This window comes from Juglans microcarpa x Juglans regia, chromosome 5S (assembly GCF_004785595.1).
Source record: "Juglans microcarpa x Juglans regia isolate MS1-56 chromosome 5S, Jm3101_v1.0, whole genome shotgun sequence".
Lineage (NCBI taxonomy): Eukaryota > Viridiplantae > Streptophyta > Magnoliopsida > Fagales > Juglandaceae > Juglans > Juglans microcarpa x Juglans regia.
Window position 1 is genome coordinate 29,333,749 of NC_054603.1, and position 20,154 is coordinate 29,353,902.

Consider the following 20,154-nt stretch of genomic DNA (forward strand, 5'->3'; position numbering starts at 1 on the left):
ATGATATGATCTGTGAAAAGTAGTTAAATTATTTGTAATTAGTAATGCAATGGTTTGAGTTGAGACGTTTCATATCGTTTTGGAAAATGAGAGAGAAAAAATTAAATAAAAATATTATAAAGTTAAAATTTTGTTAAAATATAATTTTTATTTTTGAATTTGAAAAGTTTAATTATTTTTTATATTTTGTTTGAAAGTTTGAGAAAGTTGTAATGATTAAATAAAAAATTTGAAAATTTGAAATTGAAAAATATTTGTATTTGTGGTGTTTGGATATTGAGATAAGATGAGATGAGATGTAAGGCTTTTGCTATGCAAAATAGGCCAAGAGATAAGTTAAGGGACTTAAACGTATTTTTGTTTTTATGGTTTTATGAAATCTAAATGAGTGTTGATTTCAAGTTAAATGAGTTGACCGTTAATAACCCGTTTATAAATCGTGTTTTAACAGATTAACCTGTATATAAAGCGTGTCAGATTAATCCGTTTTGACTCGAACCTATTAACTTAAAACTCAAACTTACTAATTTCAAGTCGTATTCGTCTGTGTGGTGGACCCACGTTTTCCAAGGCCCCCCAAAATTTTTTGAAAATTAAAAAACAACACCTAGATTTTATTCATAATTCTATAAATATAGAAAATTCCCCCCCTCCCCCCCCCCCCCCCAAAAAAAAAAAAATTTTATAATCCCCATATGTACTCTAGAATTTTTTAAAATTTCAATATACCTAGAAATGCCACCCTCCAATTTTTTTTCTTATAGTCCAAAATTTTTGTATAATTCCTATATATTATGTATTTTCAAGGGTGTGGCCTCAGCAAAACTAAATTAAAACTAAGTTTTGGAGAAATAATAAATTTATTAATACGGATCTCAAAATCTTTTCTAATACAATATTGAACTTCTTAATATGAAAAAGAGTTGAGAGGTTTTATCCTCTAGATTTTATTTTGCAAGAAAAAATTTATTTAAGGTCTCATTTATAGCATTATATATTTAATGTGACACGAAAATATTTAGATTTTACATGAAATTTGTTAAACTAATTTACATACTAGAATGAATGATGACATTTTTAAAGATGATCATTTGATAGTTTGAGAAAGTTTTAATGATTAAGCAATGATTAAATGAAAAAGTTGAATATTTGATAAACTAACTTACATACTAAAATGAAAGATGACCTTTTAAAAGATGATCACTTGATAGTTGGAGAAAGTTTTAATGATTAAGCAATGATTAAATGATAAAGTTGAAAATTTGAAATTGAAAAATATTTGTGTTTATGGTGTTTGAAAATTGAGATAAGATAAGATGAGATAAAATGAGATGAAATGCTTTTGTTATCCAAAACAGGTCGAGAGATAGGTTAGGGGAATTAAAAATATTTTGGTTTTTATGGTTAATAAGGGTGTATGTAGGTAAAAATCTAAACGAGTGTTGATTTTAGGTTAAATGGTTTGACCGTTAATAACTCGTTTATAAATCGTATCTTAACGGTTCAACTTGTGTATAAATCATGTCTTAATGGATCAAACTGTTTTAATTCGAACCCGTTAACATCAAACTCAAACTTGCTAATTTCAAGTTGTGTTCGTCAGTGGTGGACCCACGTTGTCTTTAGGGGTCCCCCCCCCCCCCCCCCCCCCCCCCCCCAAATTTATAATCCCTATATGTTCTCTAGAATTTTATTAAATTTCAATATACCTAGAAATGCCTTTCTCTAATTTTTTTCTTATAGTCCCAAAATTTTGTATAATTCCTATGTATTATCTGTTTTCAAGTATGTGGTCTCACCAAAATTAAATTAAAACTAAGTTTAGGAGAAATAATAAATTTATTAATATGGATCGCAAAATATTTAGTTACACAATATTGGACTTCTTAATATGAAATCCAAAGTGAAAATACAAGAAAAATCACTCAAGATTGATGATTTATAAGAAAAATAATTGAGAGGTTTTATCCTCTAGATTTTCTTGTGCAAGAATTATTATTTTTTTTTATGGTCTCAATTATAGCATTATATGTTTAATGTGACACGAAAATATTTAAATTTTACATGAAATTTGATAAACTAACTTACATACTAGAATGAAAGATGACCTTCAAAAAGATGATCACTTGATAGTTTCTATGAAGAAAATAAATTCTAAATATTTAATTATAAAAATAATAATGGATGAATATTATTCCACGAAACATTATTGTCGAAAATCTGAAACATATATTAAGTTGTATTTTAGAATTTTATTTATGTGTATGTAACAAATTATCGAAATCTAATTTTATATATAGTTATATTTTAATATATTTTAATCTCTTTTTATTTCAAATAAATGTGTCGCACGATAGAAAAGTTGGTCTCTTCTCCAAAAGGTTGATGATTCTGCCACAATTATTCATGTCTAATTCACGTATTGTGTCATATATTTCTACCTCTAAATAGAGTCACGGAGAAAATTTATTTTTTTCTATAACTTTTTTTCCCATGTTCAAGTTTACAGAATGCAGCTCATACTCAAACAAAGCAAAATTTTCTCTATTTCATGTGTCTTGGAGATCGTTATCATTCTTTTGTGGAAGTAAATCTAATAGAAAAATGATAGCATTATAATAATTTTTTATAAAGTAATTTATAAAAATAATATCACTTTGAATAAAGAGTAATGAAACATGTATAACTTTTTTTTACAATCTTTTATACAATCATATTTTAAAATGATGTTACTTTAATAAGTTACTTTACAAAATTGCTCCTAATTTAAAACATAGCTATATAAAAAGTTATAAAAAAAATTCTATGTCTATCATTTTTCTTAAATATTTTTATTTTAAAATATAATTATATAAAAAAGTATCATTACTAAATCTAATATTTTTTTTCTCTAAATTACTAAATCTAATATGTTAGTAAGGAAAGTCCGGTTGATAAAAATGATGGCATTGGGTAAAGCCAACTGAAGATTGTAGACGTACAAGCTTTGCCGGTATGATTACCGTTGATTCAAAAAATAAAAAGCTGAATCAATCGTTTAGTCGTGGTAACCATATTTTTAGGGATGTAATTGCTTCGGTTCGATTTGATTTTAGACATATTCTATATGAATCGATATATATCGATTTTGAAATTTGAAGAATCAATACCGTACCGATTATACCTCTAAACCGGTACTTTTGATTTTATCGGTTCTAGTCCGGTTCGATCCAATTTTTTCGTTATATTATATAGTATATATAATATAGTGATATATTATAATATATTATAATATATAGTGATATAATATTAGTATAGCTACTAATACAATAGACTATAATGATAATATATAGTTATTTATATAGGATTTTAAAATTTAATATTATACTAATTAGTAATTTATCATATAATACAAAATTATTTTTTATATAATATATATTATAAAAAAATTAGTTTTATAAAATATAAAAAATTAATATATATATATATGAACCGGTCTGGTGTTAGAAAAAGAAAATTGGAACCGGATCGATTTCAACCTGTTTTGAGAAAAATGGAATTGGTACCGGAATGGACTGAACCCGGTACCAGACCAAACCCACCGTTTCGGCCACGTCCGGTCCTGTTTACAGGTTTTTTTTTTCACTCCTAATCAATGACTCGAGAACAGATGGTTGTGGTGCTTCTTTCGTGGATGCAGATCACAACCTCATTTGAGAAATGCACTAGTTGAATTTTTTAATTGTTATTGTAGTAGATTCCTCCTGAATAAGGGCCCAGGTCCAATTTATTTGTCTCGTTCCCAGTTTATTTTTATGTTCTGTTGTTTGTACTACAATTTTTGTAAAGAGATTTTGTGAGGGGGTAAAATATCTAGGCCCAAGATAGACCTAGCCCACCAGGCCACCACTAAGGGACAAGAGGGGAAGTAGGGAGTCAAGGGAGAAGGGCGTGTCAGCAGGCAAGAAGAAGGTGTCAGGAAGTAAGGGGGCAGTGTCAGGAGAAAGTGAGAAAGTGAGAGATGCTCATACATGTAAAGCAGATTATGCCTCACCACTGTAGGGGGACGCGAAAAGAGATCAGATAAAAGGGGACTTCCAGACGACTGAAAATGGGGCTTCTTCTTCAACTTCTTCTTCAACCTCTGGAGGGAAAGCTCCAGAGAGGATATCTTCTACAGCAAGTAGATCTCCAGCTCCCATTGTACAATGAGAAATGAGAGGCTATGGGAGACTATAGACAAGCATACTATAGTGAATTTTTCCCCCCGAAACGCCCTTGGACATAGGCAACATGTTGAACCACTTAGATTTGTGTGTCCCTTTCTCTTTATTTTCTCTGCACTTGTTTTCCATTCATCGCCATGGATGTACACAAACACAGTACAGCCGCACCAAACCATTGCCAGGGCTCCAAACAATACCAATCGAGGCCCGAATTGCCATAGCGGGCTGGAAATGACTTTTTCGCCTCTTCTGGCCTTTTGAGCGATTTTTCATCCATCAACAGATGGTGCCGTCTGTGTGATCTGATTTACTCTTTACACCATAGGTGGAAGAAAGATGATTTTTCAGCACACTGAATAATTACAAGACGAGCACACAACATTCTCCTACTGCAAAAAAATTGGTGAGTGGACTTTTTCTTGCCCCAGCAAGAACCCAAGCTCCTCACCACTGCACTCTGTACACTTAGGATGCACTTTGTAAAGAGGAGGTACATGCCATATGGCGAGTACTATTCACATGAGAGGCACTCTGCCCAGGCACATATACTTCCCAAGTTGCTAGCACATATACTTTTCGAGTCGTTAGCACAATGCACTGCACACACCAAAGATACTATACAATTAAGTGCACAATGTCGTGCACAGGGGGAGTGCACAGTACCATGCACGTTCCGCCACTCTGCATAAAGAGAAACGAAAGTAGGCATGTGAACTAAGACCCGCTTAGGCACATAGTACACAAGCACTACATGTGTTAAAAACGGCACTGTGCATGTACCAGCCATGCATGGAATGCATAGTGCAATGCATGACAACACAATGGGTGAATGTTCCGTGCACCAGAGATCCATCTCGGGCCCATGCGGGGGCCCGCAGGAGAGAACTCCTGGCCACCACGGACGCCGCTGGCATTGTCTGCCGCTTTCGTGGTGGTCACCAACGATGGTAGTGCACGGCGGACAACTGCTGAACGTTGCCTCACGTGCACTTGAGAGGCTCACGGCAGTCGGCCGTGAGCCCCCACAACCCTCCGGCAGCCACCACTTGGGCCACTGAAGGTTTCTATTTCCAATCAGCCACCTCCCGTGAATGAGGAGCGACCCAAGTGCGGGATTGTGCCCTACTTGCCGTGGCACCAAAGGTGAGGTGCGTGGAGAACAACCGCTAGCGCAATGAATTTGCCGAAGGCCACCACGTGGTCTAATGATTGTCTTGGATCAGCTTATCCTAGCCACTGGGGACTGAGCACGGAGCACCTAATGAGTGCATGGCAATGTGCACCTGAGAGGCTCACGGCTGGGTCATGAGCCCGCTGAACTAGACCTATCGGTGGCCACCACATGGCCAGTCGGCAGTTTCTGTCCCCGTCTGGACGTTCCCCATCGATGGGGGACATGCACACCATGCGCTGTAGGAGGTAATGGGCACATGATGCCTTGCGCATGGCGGCCCCCTCCCACGACACTCACTAGCTGGAGGGATCACAGCCTAGAACTACCAAGCCCGCTGATGATTTTTGTTGTCGGCAGGACACTCCATGGACCATGTTCCTTGCCTTTCTAATGGTGCGCACCCCAGCTCGACTCGAGTGGTTGTTCAGCCACCCAGTGGCTGGCAATACTTCTCAGCCCGAGACCTTCCTTGGCCACCCCATGGCGGGTACACATTACATGCGCGGCCTGAAGCTTCTCTGCCACGAACAACCTCCATTATCACGACCCTCCTTGGCCATTGAGCTCCCCGACCATGTTGCTAGGACTAAGTTCCACGACCAAACTTTATTAGACTCACTCGGCCATGTAGAAGTTCCTCAGCCAAGTTGCTCGGACCAAGTTGCATCACGGCACGACCCTCTACTCGGAACCATGCCTCCCGAGTCCCTTGGCAATGCAAGTTCCCGGCCACGTGTGAACACCATGAACCCAGTCTGTTGGCAATTGTCAGAGCTAATTGGACAGACTCATCGGCCCACACGTTGCACAGTCCTTCCACAGTACCAAGCTTCTCGGCCACCACCTCCTTGGCCATGCATCCTGACCCCTCTGCTAGGCCTCACGCCTCAAGGAACCTCAGCTCGGACCCTTGCATCGGCTTCTCAGGGTCCACTTGCTCAGGAGCAGCTCCTTGGTCGTTAGGACACAAGTGCTTAGGAGCAGCCCTTTGGTCGCACGGGATACACTTGTTCGGGATAGTTCCTTGGATGTAGAGGGCACACTTGCTCAGGAGCAGTCCCTTGGCCGCACAGGGCACACTTGCTCCAGAGCAGTCCTTTGGCCGCACGAGACACACTTGCTTAGGATGATTCCTTGGGTGCGCAGGGCACACTTGCTCAGGAGTAGTCCCTTGGTTGCCTGAGACAAATTTGCTTGGGACAGTAGTTAGGCATTGAATGCAACTGTGCGGGACAGTTCCCTGGATGTGCAAGACACACTCGCTCAGGCACAGTTCCTTGGCTGCACTAGACTTAACGGCCCACACGTTTCAAGTCCTCCCACGTGGTCAAGGCTTATCTCCCAAGAGAGTTACATGCTGCTACATGGGTTCCTAATATATGTAAAAAAAAAAAAAGAGCAAAAGAGAAACAACCATCCGCGGGCATTTTCAGTCAAGCATAAATTGACTACAGCTGCTAAAACCCTCCGGTTTGTCTCTCTCAAAATTTGTGATTTATTTCTACTAATAAAACTACTTCTAGTGGTGAGGAACACTGGCCACATGGGCCTCGCTCGGGCATCACCCGGATGCCTAATTTGACTCTGTCGGGACAAATTGTTTGGCGCTAACACGCAGGTGGGCACATCGAACCTCCGTCATTGTTGAAACATGACAACCCACAGGCCTCATCGGCACATCTCCAACCTTCATCTCTCTCCGGCACAACAATTTTGCATGGACAAGAGCCTTCGTCAGCGAAGTCGAGTCCTAGACTCGTTGTGATACAATGGTCGAGCATAAGTCCCTAGACTTGATGACACTTGCTCCAACAAAGCCTAGTCCCTAAACTCGGCACGATGCATTGGTCGGGCTAAAGTCCTAATGCTCGTCCACACGACCAGTCGGACACAAGTCCCTAGACTTGACTACCCTTGTGCCAGCAAATCTGAGTCCCTAGACTCGCCACAGTGCATCGGTCGGGCTAAAGACCTAGCATTCACCTATACGACCAGTTAGACACACGTCCCTAAACTTGCCAACTTTAGTGCCACAAAGCTGAGTCCCTAGAATCGCCACGATGCATTGGTCGAGCTAGAGCCCCAGCGCTTGCTCACACGACCAGTCGGACACAAGTCTCTAGACTTGCCGACCTTTGTGCCACAAAGTCAAGTCCCTAGACTCGTTGCGAAACAACTGTTGAACACAAGTCCCAAGACTTGACGAACCTTGCACCAACAAAGCCGAGTCCCTAGACTCGCCATGATGCATTGGTTGAGCTAGAGCCCTAGCGCTCGCGCACATGACCAGTCGAACACAAGTCCTTATACTTGCCGACCTTCGTGCCACAAAGTCGAGTCCCTAGACTTGCGGCGATATAACGATCGAACACAAGTCTTTAGATGTGACGACTCTTATGCTAGCAAAGCCGAGTCCCTAGACTCGCCATGATGCACTGGTCAGGCTAGAGCTCGAGCGCTTGCCCACACGACCAGTCAGACACAAGTCCTTAGACTTGCTGACCTTCGTGCCACAAAACCAAGTTCCTAGACTCACAGTGATACAACGGTAGAACACAAGTCCCTAAACTTGAAGACCCTTATGCCAGCAAAGTCGAGTCCCTAGACTCATCACGATGCATTGGTCGGGCTAGAACCCTAGTGCTCGCCCACATGACTAGTCAGACACAAGTCCTTAGACTTGCTGACTTTCGTGTCACAAAGCCAAGTCCTTAGACTCTCCGCGATACAATGGTCGAACACAAGTCCTTAGACTTGACAGCCCTCGCACCAGCAAAGCGGAGCCCTTAGACTCGTCGTGAAGTTCAGGTAGGGCATTAGTCCAAGACTCACCCAGAAGGTCATCGGATACAAGTCCCTAGACTTGCCGACTTTCGTGCTGATACGAGTCCCTAGACTCGCGCAGAGTGTCACACTCAAGCCTTAAGAATTTCCAGTGGGTTACCTCCAGGAACGAGCCTTCGAAATTAATAGGCCTCTAACCTCCACAACCGCCTTGCGTAGGTTACCTTCAGAAACGAGCCGACGGGCTCGTCATCAGCCTAAGGTGGACCCAGGGGGTTGACAGGCCCTTTGACCTCTTTATGTGGGTTACTTCATATAAACTCCAATACCAACAAAATTGAAAATGGAAACATTGGGATAACATACACTTTCCAATAACGACAAGCATACATACAAACACACCGCTGGACTACATGTATCTTACGTGGTCGAGTACACCTCCCACCACAGTCGAGCTCCACGCTCGCATCTTACGTGGTCGAGTACACCTTCCACCACAGTCGAGCTCCACGCTCGCATCTTACGTGGTCGAGTACACCTCTCGCCATAGCCAAACTTTGCACTCGCATCTTACTTGGTCGAGTACATCTCCCACCATGTCCGAGCTCTGTGCTCCCATCTTTCACGGTCGAGTACATCTCCCGCCACAGTTGAGCTCTACGTTCGCATTTTACGTGGTCGAGTCCATCTCCAACCTAATCCAGCGCTAAGAAATCTTTACTGCTTAACGCAAGGGGAGCAGACAGCTAGGGATTGACTCTTGAAATTTATTTCCTCACAGATTTCTACGGACAACCTCTATTGCATATTTTACCTTAAAGATTCTCAAGGTCTTTGTTGGAACAAATTGCCCTTAAGAATCGCGGGCAACTATGAGTGGATAAAATATCTAGGCCCAACACCAGGCCTAGCTGACCAGGCCACCACTAGGGGACAATAAGAGAAGCAGGGAGAGAAGGGAGAAGAGCGTGTAATAAGGCAAGAAGAGGGTGTTAGGAAGTAAGGAGAGCAGTGTCAGGAGAAAGTGAGAAAATGAGAGATGCTCAGACACGCAAAGCGGATCATACCTCACCATTGCAAGGAAGTCCAAACGACTGAAAATTGGGCTTATTCTTCGACTTCTTCTTCAACCACTGGAGGGAGAGCTCCAGAGATAATGATAAATGGTCAATTATGCGGTGTTAATACTCTTAAATATCTTAGATTAAAAGATTTGTATGTATTAAAATAAAATTATTAATTAGATAATGTGATTTAATGTTTTTTTTGGCATGTGAAATGACTTTCTTGTCTTTAACTAAAATCATAAAGGCATCATCAAGCACTTAAGCCCACATACAAGCACTTAGGCCCATGAGAGGAAGCCCATGAAGATCAATAGCATGTCTCACGCCTAAGTGTTGCACCTGGGAGGAAATAAAGGCCAAAGTGGTCCTGGGCAAAAAGAAAGAAAGATGGTTTGTGAGTGGAACGAAGGCAAATGGGGAGACGTGGCTGGACATTGGAGAAGCAGCGATAGACACAACGGACGCACAAAGAGAAGAGATAAAAGGAAAAGAAAAAAATAGGCCTGGGACACATTTTATTTTGTTTTTTTTTTATTTTTTATTTTTGCTTTCGATTCCCGAAAGGATTTTATTTTTTGGAGTTTTTCTTTTCATTCATACACGGGGCGTTCACTTCCTCTTGGGGAAAAAGGAGGCTCTTCACATTTCACTTTGGTTTTCTTTTTTCGGACAGTTGAGTTTCACGACTTGGATCTCGTTTCCTTTTGTGCTCACTTTAACCACAACATTTTCTTTGAGAAGTTAATTTATGCATTCTAGGGTTTAATTCATTTGGGTTTATTTTGCTCTCAGATTTTGTGATGACTTTATTTAGATTAATTTTTACTGTTAGAAATACCATGTGTAGCTAATTTCTAAAGCTTGGGTTGTGGAATGAGACTTGACTTGTTTTGGGTTCTACTTTAATCCAATATTTTGTTAATGAATATTGATTTCACTTGTTGCTAGTCAGATTTGAATTGAAAATAGAGTGCGGCTCTTGCTCTTTATTTGTTGTTGACGTAAGGCACATCAAATGCTTAAAAATTATCAAGGCTTCTCTCAATTGATTGTTAAAGTGTGTTTGGTTAGTAAAGTTGTAAATCTCTTAGGGAAATATTGTAAAAACTTGAGCATAACTTTTTATCTTCCTTTTATCAATGCCTTGACTGGATTGTTAATCGAGAAAATATTCTAGAAATCGAAACAAGGAGAGTTCCATACCCAACTCAAGTGTTTGTTAATTTTCTTATTTGATTAGAAACTTTAATTTCAGTTTTGATTTAATTTTTACGGGAATTAAATTCATACTTTTTTTTTATCTTCTTAAATCATTTTCAAAGAAATATATTAAAATCCTTTTTGCTCATTGTTTATACATACATAAAAAAAAAAAAAAAAATACAAAAAGAAAGAGTTTTATACCTCATTTTATTTCTTCACATTCCTCATACATCATCATACTTTCCAATTAAATTTAACAAATGCTTTGATAATCTTTTGTTCCTATGGAATACAATCCTGAACTTATCCTTGATACAACTTGACATTTCTACACTTGGAAGCACATTTGAGACCGAGTCAAGTTTTGGCGCCGTTGCCGGGGATAACTGGTACTTATCAAAGCATTCCTTTACTGCTGAAAGGGCGTTTGTGGAGCTGTAAACCTCTTCACAGCCTGGATGATATATGATCTTTTTCCATTTTCTCTGTTTATTTTTTATTGTCTTTGATTTTCTGCACTTGTGTGTATGACTGATTGGACTAGAGACCAAACATCTCGGCTGGTTAGGACAGAATCATTGGCATCTTTTAGCTTTGCATCAATATCTCTTGAAACATCATCTGACACTGATAACATCATGGCTGAAGATGAACATCATAATAGAGAAATGATAAATTAAAACATGACACTTAGAAAGTATCTACAGCGTGTTAGGACTAGCACCCTTTCTTGCATCATTTTGCCTCTTAATGCAAATGCTTTTAATTTTAAACCCGAGATGATTCCTTTGCTATCACATTTTCATGGCATGGAGTCCGAAAATCCCTACTTGCATATCAAAGAGTTTGAAGAAATTTGTTCCACATTTATGGATAGAACATGCACTGAATAGGTAATAAGATTAAAATTGTTTCCATTTTCCTTAAAGTACAAGGTTAAGACATGGTTGAATTCCTTAAGACCAAGATCCATTGGGACTTGCCAAGAAATGCAAACTGAATTTTTAAAGAAATTTTTTCCCATGCATAGAACCAATGCCTTGAAAAGATAAATCATGAATTTTTGCCAAAAGCATGTGGAAACATTTTATCATTGTTGGGAACGATTCAAAGGCCTCTTAAATGCATGCCCTCATCATAGATATGAGAATTGGAGGATCATAAGCTTTTTCTATGAGGGTTTGCAACAAAAAATGAGGCAATTTGTAGAAACCATGTGCAATGGTGAGTTCTTCAAGAAAGGGCCCGAAGAAGCCTTTGAATATTTTGACTATTTGGCTGAAAATGCCCAATCTTGGGATGTTCTGACTTGTATGATAAATCTAAAAATAAAAAATGTGTCAGTGGGGGTCGAAAGTACCACTTGAAAGAATATGATGATTTACATGCTAAGCTTGCATTAATGTCTAAAAAGTTAGAGTCTTTAGAGCTTAAGAAAGTCAATGAAATGCATGTTTTACTATCAATTTCTGAAAAATACAACATATGTGAGGATCCAGGGCATGTGACTAATGCATGTCCAACAATTCTTGCTTTTAACGAAGTTTTGCTTGATCAATCCAACCCTATGCATATGATTTCTAAGAATTTTTCTACACCTTATTCTAATACTTATAATGCAAGTTGGAGAAATCATCCAAATTTCAGCTGGAAAAATGAACAAGCTAGGCCATCTACACAAGGACAAAGTCAGTACACCCCTTATGCAGTAGCTGGCCAAGGCTCGGGACCCCCTTATTTTGCAAATCAGCCCCCTCCAATGCAGAAAAGGGAGTGGAAGACTCCATTCAACAACTAACTGTTAGCCTACAACAGTTTATGCAAAGTCAGACCACGATCAACACCCAAAATTCCCAGGCCATCAATGAGATCAGAGGGACCCTCATTAGAGTAACCACTACTCTAAGTAACCAAGAGAAGGAAAAATTCTTAGCTCAACCCCAACCCAATCCACAAGGACAAGGTCAATCGTCTCAGAATAATGGTGAAGGGGCCAATGTGAGATCAGTGAAAGCCATTACAACTTTGAGAAATGGTAAGGTTGTGGATATCCCTACCCATAGTGCAGGAAATTCAGGTAAAAAAGCTAACCCTCCCTTAGTTAGTGGTGAGTCAAGCACTTTAGATCCAAATAATGATGCATGTCCCATACCTGCACATTTTCCACATCGTTTGCTTTCTTTGCGTAAAGAAAAACAATATGCTGAAATCCTAGAAATCTTTAAGCAAGTTAAGGTTAACATTCCACTTCTTGATGCTATTAAACAAATTCCTGCTTATGCCAAGTTTCTAAAAGATTTATGCACTGTAAAACGCAAACTAAATGTGTAGAAAAAGGCTTTCCTCACTGAGCAAGTTAGTGCCATTATTCAAAATCACACACCACCTAAGTACAAGGACTCTGGATCACCTATTATTTCATGTGTCATTGGAAATTCCAAGATTGGTCAGGCCTTGCTAGACTTAGGTGCGTGGGTTAATTTGCTGCCTTGTAGTGTGTATGAACAATTGGGGCTAGGGTAATTAAAAGCCACTTCCATCATTTTGTAGCCTACCGATAGATCCGTAAAAATTCTTAAGGGTATTGTTGAGGACGTCTTAGTCCAAGTAGATAAATTCTATTACCTTGTGGATTTTGTGGTATTGGATATGAAGTTGTCATTCCACTCAAACTCTTCACCACCTGTGATTTTTAGGAAGACCATTCCTAACAACTTCTAATGTAATAATTAATTGTAGGAGTGGTGTTTTAAAGTTGAGTTTTGAGAATATGACTTTAGAACTGAATATTTTTAACTTGTGCAGGCAATCTCAAGAACTTGAAGACGTTGAAAAAGTCAATGCATTGGAATCCATACTTTCTGAAAATTCTTTATTTAATTACAATTGTGATGTACATTGAGAGGATTTAGAAGACTCCCTTGATTTAATGGAATCCACTAATTAATTTTCTTCTCTTTGTGCTGCAGGAAATTCAAATGAGATGCAGTGGAAGCTCAAATTTGAGCCACTACCAGCATTACAAGCCTCGGCACAGCCCTCAAATGAAAAGACCCCAGTGCTGGAATTAAAGCCACTGCCTTCGGAGCTGAAATACGCCTACCTTGGGCTAAAAAATTCATTCCTAGTGGTGATTTCTGCACTCTTAACCCTTGACCAAGCGAGTAAGTTGCTGGAAATTTTGGCACAACACAAATCAGCCATTGGTTGGTCCATTGCTGACATCAAAGGTATAAGTCCTCTTATTTGCACACATATGATATATTTGGAAGAAGATTCAAAACCCTCTAGAGAGATACAAAGGAGACTAAACCATACAATGAAAGAAGTGGTAAAAAATTAAGTCTTGAAATTATTAGACATAGGCATCATCTATCCTATTGCTAATAGCAAATGGGTTAGCCCAATCCAAGTTGTTTCAAAAAAATCTGGTGTAACTGTGGTGGAAAATAACAAGGGAGAATTGGTGCCTACTAGAGAGACCACAGGTTGGAGAATGTGTGTAGACTATAGGAAATTAAATATTGCCTCTAGAAAGGACTATTTTCCCTTGCCTTTCCTTGACCAGATTTTAAAAAAAGTAGCGGAGCATGAATATTATTGTTTCTTAGATGGCTTCTCTGGCTGTTATCAAATATAAATAGCCCCTAAGGATTAAGAGAAGATCACCTTCACTTGTCCTTTTGTGACTTTTGCCTTCAAGAGAATGTCATTTGGGCTATGCAATGCCCCGACCACTTTTCAAAGATACATATTAAGCATTTTCAGTGACTTGATTGAGGACATTGTTGAGATTTTCATGGATATTTTTCAGTTTTTGGGAAAACATTTGATGCATGTTTGTCTAATTTACAAACTGTTTTGAAAAGGTGTGAAGAAAAAAAATTGATATTAAATTGAAAAAAATGTCATTTCATGGTAAGACAAGGGATAATTTTGGTGCATATTGTATCTCCTCGGGGCATAGAGTGTCAAAATTGATTTGATCAGCTGAAAACATTTCTCACCACTGCACCTATCATTCAGCCCACAGATTGGTCACTTCCTTTTGAATTAATGTGTGATGCAAGTGACTTTGCTGTGGGGGCTGCACTTGGACAGCAAAAAGATAAGCCGCCATATGTCATATACTATGCTAGTAAGACTTTGAATGCTGCCCAAAAGAATTATTCCACCACGGAAAAAGAATTACTACTATAGTCTTTGCATTGGATAAGTTTAGATCATATCTTCTTGGTTCACCTGTCATAATATTCACTGATCATGTAGCTTTAAAATTTTATTGTAAAAAAAGGACACTAAGCCGAGGCTGGTAAGATGGATACTCCTATTGCAAGAATTTGATCTCACAATAAAAGACAAAAATGGAATAGAAAATGTGGTGGTGGATCATCTTTCTAGCCTTACACCTGAAGTTTCTGAGCAGTTTCTTTTAATTTTTGATTATTTTCCTGATGAACAATTATTTTTAGTTGAGACTTTACAATGGTATGCTGACCTTGTAAATTTTTTGGCCATAGGAAAAACTCCTCCTTAGTGGACTGGTCAGGACATCAAGAGGCTAAAATCTGAAGCTAAGTATTTTTCTATGATGATCCATACCTTTTTAAGTACTGTTCAGTTCAAATCATTAGGAAGTGTGTGCCTAATAATGAAATTTCTGGTGTTTTATCTTTTTGCCATACAGAAGCTTGTGGTGGGCATTTTGAAGCCCATAAAACAATGGCTAAAATTCTTCAAAGTGGATTTTATTGGCCAACTATGTTCAATGATGCTTTTAGTTTTTGTAAAGCTTGTGAACCTTGTCAAAAATTAGAAGGAATCACTAGGAGAAATATGATGCCCATGCAACCCATACTAGTGATTGAAATATTTGATTGTTGGGGAATAGATTTTATGAGACCATTTCCTTCTTCTTATGGCTATTTATACATTTTGATTGCTGTTGACTATGTTTCTAAGTGGGTCGAGGCAGCCCCTTGCAAATCTAATGATAATTAAGTTGTTTTAAAATTTTTGAAAGACAATATTTTTGCAAGATTTGGCATGCCTAAAGCCATAATCAGTGATAATGGCACTCATTTTTGTAACAAGCATTTCTCGGCCTTAGTGAAGAAGTATCATATCCATCACAAAATCTCTACTTCCTACCATCCTTAAACCAATGGACATGCTGAACTAGCAAATAGGGAAATTAAAAACATCCTTGAAAAAATAGTTAGCCCAAACAGGAAGGATTGGTCTTTGAGATTGTCTGATACCCTGTGGGCTTATAGAACAGCCTTTAAAAGCATTTTGGGCATGTCTCCATATAGACTAGTGTATGGTAAGGCTTGCCATTTGCCTGTAGACTGGAACGTAGAACATATTGGGCCATTAAGCAATGTAATTTCAATATTGGAACGTAGAGCATATTGCAGCTGTCTGAGTTGGATGAGTTGAGGATGGATGCCTACAACAACTCTAAGTTGTCCAAAGAAAGAATGAAGAACTTTCACGACAAACACATCCAACGTAAGACTTTTGAGCCTGACCAACAAGTGTTATTATACAATTCTCGGTTACACTTGTTTCCTGGTAAGTTAAGGTCTCGGTGGAGTGGGCCTTATGTGGTACAAACTGTTTTTCCCCATGGTACTATAGAGATAATGAATCCTCTCAATGGTAACATTTTTAAGGTTAATGGTCAAAAGCTCAAGCCTTCTATTTCTAACTTTGCACCTGACGAATCTACTCTACATTTGCTTGATCCTAATTAGTGGTTTCTTGATCTGTCCATTTCTTTTCTTTGTTTTCTTCTATTCACTCTTTATTTTCATTTTGGCTGCATTCCTTTCAAAGCTGCACAGGTACTTCTTTGTCCTCTTTTCTTCAAGTTTTTTTTCAACTACTTGGTTCTTCTGTTAGTTGTTTTGCCCCTTAAGTGCTCTCTTTGTGTAAATTCTTTCATTTCTCATGCATCATTGAGGACAATGCTACGATCTAGTTGCGGGGTGTGGAAGATAATTTATTTTTCTGTTTGCATGCCTCAGACATATGTTGGTCCACCTTGGGGGAGTGTTGGTAATGAGTTCAAAGCAAATTAAAATCCCTATTTACGAATTTCACATGTTGGAAAGTGAACTAAAAAATGATTTGTTGAGGTCATGGAACATGTGGAATATAGTGCAAATCTGAGTATAGGTCAAAAGAAGGACTTATCCATTTTATTTAGTTGTTAAACCAAGAGAAAGATGTCAAAAGTTTTGCTAAAACACACAACACATGCCCAGAATACTTAGAAAGAAATCTGTTATTTGGGACTCTAATGAACCATATCCTAATGGTTTAGGAAGAAATCTGAAGTGTGCTGAATGAGAAAATGGACAAGCCAGGGATACAAAAAAAAAAAAAAAAAGAAGAAGAAGAAGAAGAAGAAGAAGAAGAAGAAGAAGAAGAAGAAGAAAAAGGAAGTGAAATAAGAAGGTTTTCATGTATGGTTTACATTTGTGTTTTAGAAATGGCTACCTATTACTGGGGCCCTTACTAAATAAAAGAATAGGTGCCTTTTAAAGTGTAATAGCGTGAAAGCTGCCACTACAATGGTTTTGAATTAAAGTAAGACCGTGTGGTTATGTCTGATCAACTGCTGTGATTGAAATTGTTAATGCCGCTTGGTAGTCGATCTTAGAATTCTAACCTTATTCCCATGCACTTAAAGGAAAGCAAACTTTGTTACATTTAATTTCCTTGGTTGATTAACTAAATAGTGTATAAATCTTCCAGTTGATACAAAAATTCAGATTAATCTATCTCTAGTGTTCTTCAACTCAACAAGTTTATTTCATGGCATGTGATTTTCAGATTTATTGGAAATTGTGGCTGGTAACTTTCCTTTAGTATGATTTCATTCACTTTATTTGCTAGAGACTAGCAAAAAGTCACTTGAGGGTGTGATAAATGGTCAATTATGCGGTATTAATACTCTTAAATATCTTAAATTAAAAGAGTTTTATGTATTAAATTAAAAGTATTAATTAGATAATGTGATTTAATTTTTTTTTTGGCATGTGAAATGACTTTCTTGTCTTTAACTAAATTCAGAAAGGCATCATCAAGCACTTAAGCCCACATACAAGCACTTAGGCCCATAGAAGGAAGCCTATGAAGATCAATAGCATGTCTCAGGCCTAAGTGTTGCACCTGGGAGGAAATAAAGGCCAAAGTGGTCTTGGGCAAAAAGAAAAAAAGATGGTTTGCGAGTGGAACAAAGGCAAATGGAGAGACGTGGTTGCGTACATTCGTGGCTGGATGTTAGAGCAGCAGCAATAGACACAACGGACACACAGAGAGAAGAGATAAATGGAAAAGAAAAAAATCAAGCCTGAGACACATTTTATTTTTGTTTTTTTTACTTTTTTTTTTTGCTTTGGATTCCCGAAGGGATTTTATGTTTTGGAGTTTTTCTTTTTATTCATACACGGGGCGTCGGCTTCCTCTTGTGGAAAAAGGGGGCTCTTCACATTTCACTTTGGTTTTTTTCGAACAGTTAAGTTTCACGACTTAGTTCTCGTTTCCTTTTGTGCTCATTTTAACCACAACATTTTCTTTGAGAAGTTAATTTATGCATTCTAGGGTTTAATTCATTTGGGTTTATTTTGCTCTCAGATTTTGTGACAACTTTATTTAGATTAATTTTTACTGTTAGAAATACCATGTGTAGCTAATTTCTGAAGCTTGGGTTGTAGAATGAGACTTTACTTGTTTTGGGTTCTAGTTTAATGCAATATTTTGTTGATGAATATTGATTCCACTTGTTGCTAGTCAAATTTGAATTGAAAATAGAGTGCAGCTCTTGCTCTTGATTTGTTGTTGACGTAAGGCACAACAAATGCTTGAAAATTATCAAGGCTTCTCTCAGTTGATTGTTAAAGTGTGTTTGGTTAGTAAAGTTGTGAGTCCCTTAGGGAAATATTGCAAAAACTTGAGCATAACTTTTTATCTTTCTTTTATCAATGCCTTGACTGGATCGTTAATCGAGAAAATATTCTAGAAATCGAAACAAGGAGAGTTTCATACCCAACTCAAGTGTTTGTTAATTTGCCTATTTGATTAGAAACTTTAATTTCAGTTTTGATTTAATTTTTAACGGGAGTTAAATTCATACTTTTTTTTATCTTCTTAAATCATTTTCAAAGAAATATATTATAATCCTTTTTGCTCATTGTTTATACATACATAAAAAAAATACAAAAGGAGAGAGTTTTATACCTCATTTTACTTCTTCACACTCTCATACATCATCATACTTTCCAATTAAATTTCACAAATGCTTTGATAATCATTTGTCTCTGTGGAATACGATCTTGGACTTATCTTTCATACAACTTGACACTTCTACACTTGGAAGCACATTTGAGACCGAGTCAGAGAACATTTTCTCTAGTAAGTAGATCTCCAGCTCCTATTGTACAATGAGAAATGAGCGGCTATGAAAGACTATAAACAAGCATATTATAAAGGATTTTCCCTCCCCAAATACCCATGGACATAGACAATATGCCGAACTACGTAAATTTGTGTCCATTTCTCTTTATTTTTTCTGAACTTGTTTTCCATTCACCGCCATGGATGTATGCACCGACATAGTACAGCCTTACCGGATCATTACGGGGGCTCCAAATAATACCGATCGAGGCCTGAATCGCCATAATGGGTTGGGAATAACTCTTTCACCCCTTCTGGCTATTTGAGTGATTTTTCATGCATCAATAGAATTCTTTCATGGTCCCCCGTCCTCTCCTCTTATATTTTCTCTTTTAATTCAATGCAAATTTGTTGAAAAAAAAGGAGAAGAAATTAATGTATAATTTTGTGCAAATGGTTTCTATCTAGTCACGCATGTGAAACAATAACCTTTGTTTGGTTATACAAAATTCTCATTTTTTTAAAAAATTAAATCCAATATTTTAAATTTTAAATAATTTTCTATTTCAACTTCTCAGTCAATCATTTTTCCAGAAATAAAAATTAACACAATTTTTACAAATTCCAAAACAAAAATACTTTTAAAAGATTATGTTCAAATGTACTACTTCTCAACTCTATGCATCTACTTTCACAAGTTCTAATACAAAATTTATTATCAAAAAAATAATTATGTAAAATTTTTCTCTCATTTTCCAAAATCTAATAAACAATATTCCTAAAAAACTCCAAAAATCCAAAACATTTTTAAAGATTTTTTCATAATCAAAGATACCGGAATTTCATTAATTCACCTCCGTATAATATACGATGGGGGCTGGTGAAGATTCATCATGTAAGCTGCTTGAACAGTTAAGTTGAGTTGGCCTAATCTTAAAGAGGAACAACCACAGATTATAAAAGCCGATTTGAGCATATAATATGGCTCGATCCTCCGGGACTGTTGCATTAACTCTTATACATATAATATGGATTTTTTAAATTCGATAGCTTTGATTACAAGAGTCCAACCACGTGAGGTTGTCGATCGTCAACTTTTATGGCCGAATAGAATGGTAGCTTCTGACTTGATAGCAAAGCAAAACAATTCTCCTACCATTGAAAATATGATAACTGAATAGCATCATCATTTGCATGCGATTCCCGGTTAGATGATGGCATTATTTGGTCTATTGTTACTGTTATTATTATTATTATTACCAAGACAATCATTAAAATATCCGTTCCCTAGTTGTCAATGCTTTTGATTAGTTAT

General features: G+C 37.7%; 1 non-coding gene and 1 pseudogene across 1 annotated transcript; one reads left to right on the forward strand and one right to left on the reverse strand.

Moving 5' to 3' along the window:
* Window positions 1–11,469: 11,469 nt before the first annotated feature.
* On the reverse strand, window positions 11,470–11,577 carry LOC121268716. The gene has a single exon (XR_005941227.1). It is a non-coding gene; the product is annotated as a small nucleolar RNA R71 (small nucleolar RNA).
* Window positions 11,578–12,251: 674 nt separating this feature from the next.
* Window positions 12,252–16,192, forward strand: LOC121267288 (annotated as a pseudogene).
* Window positions 16,193–20,154: the final 3,962 nt, after the last annotated feature.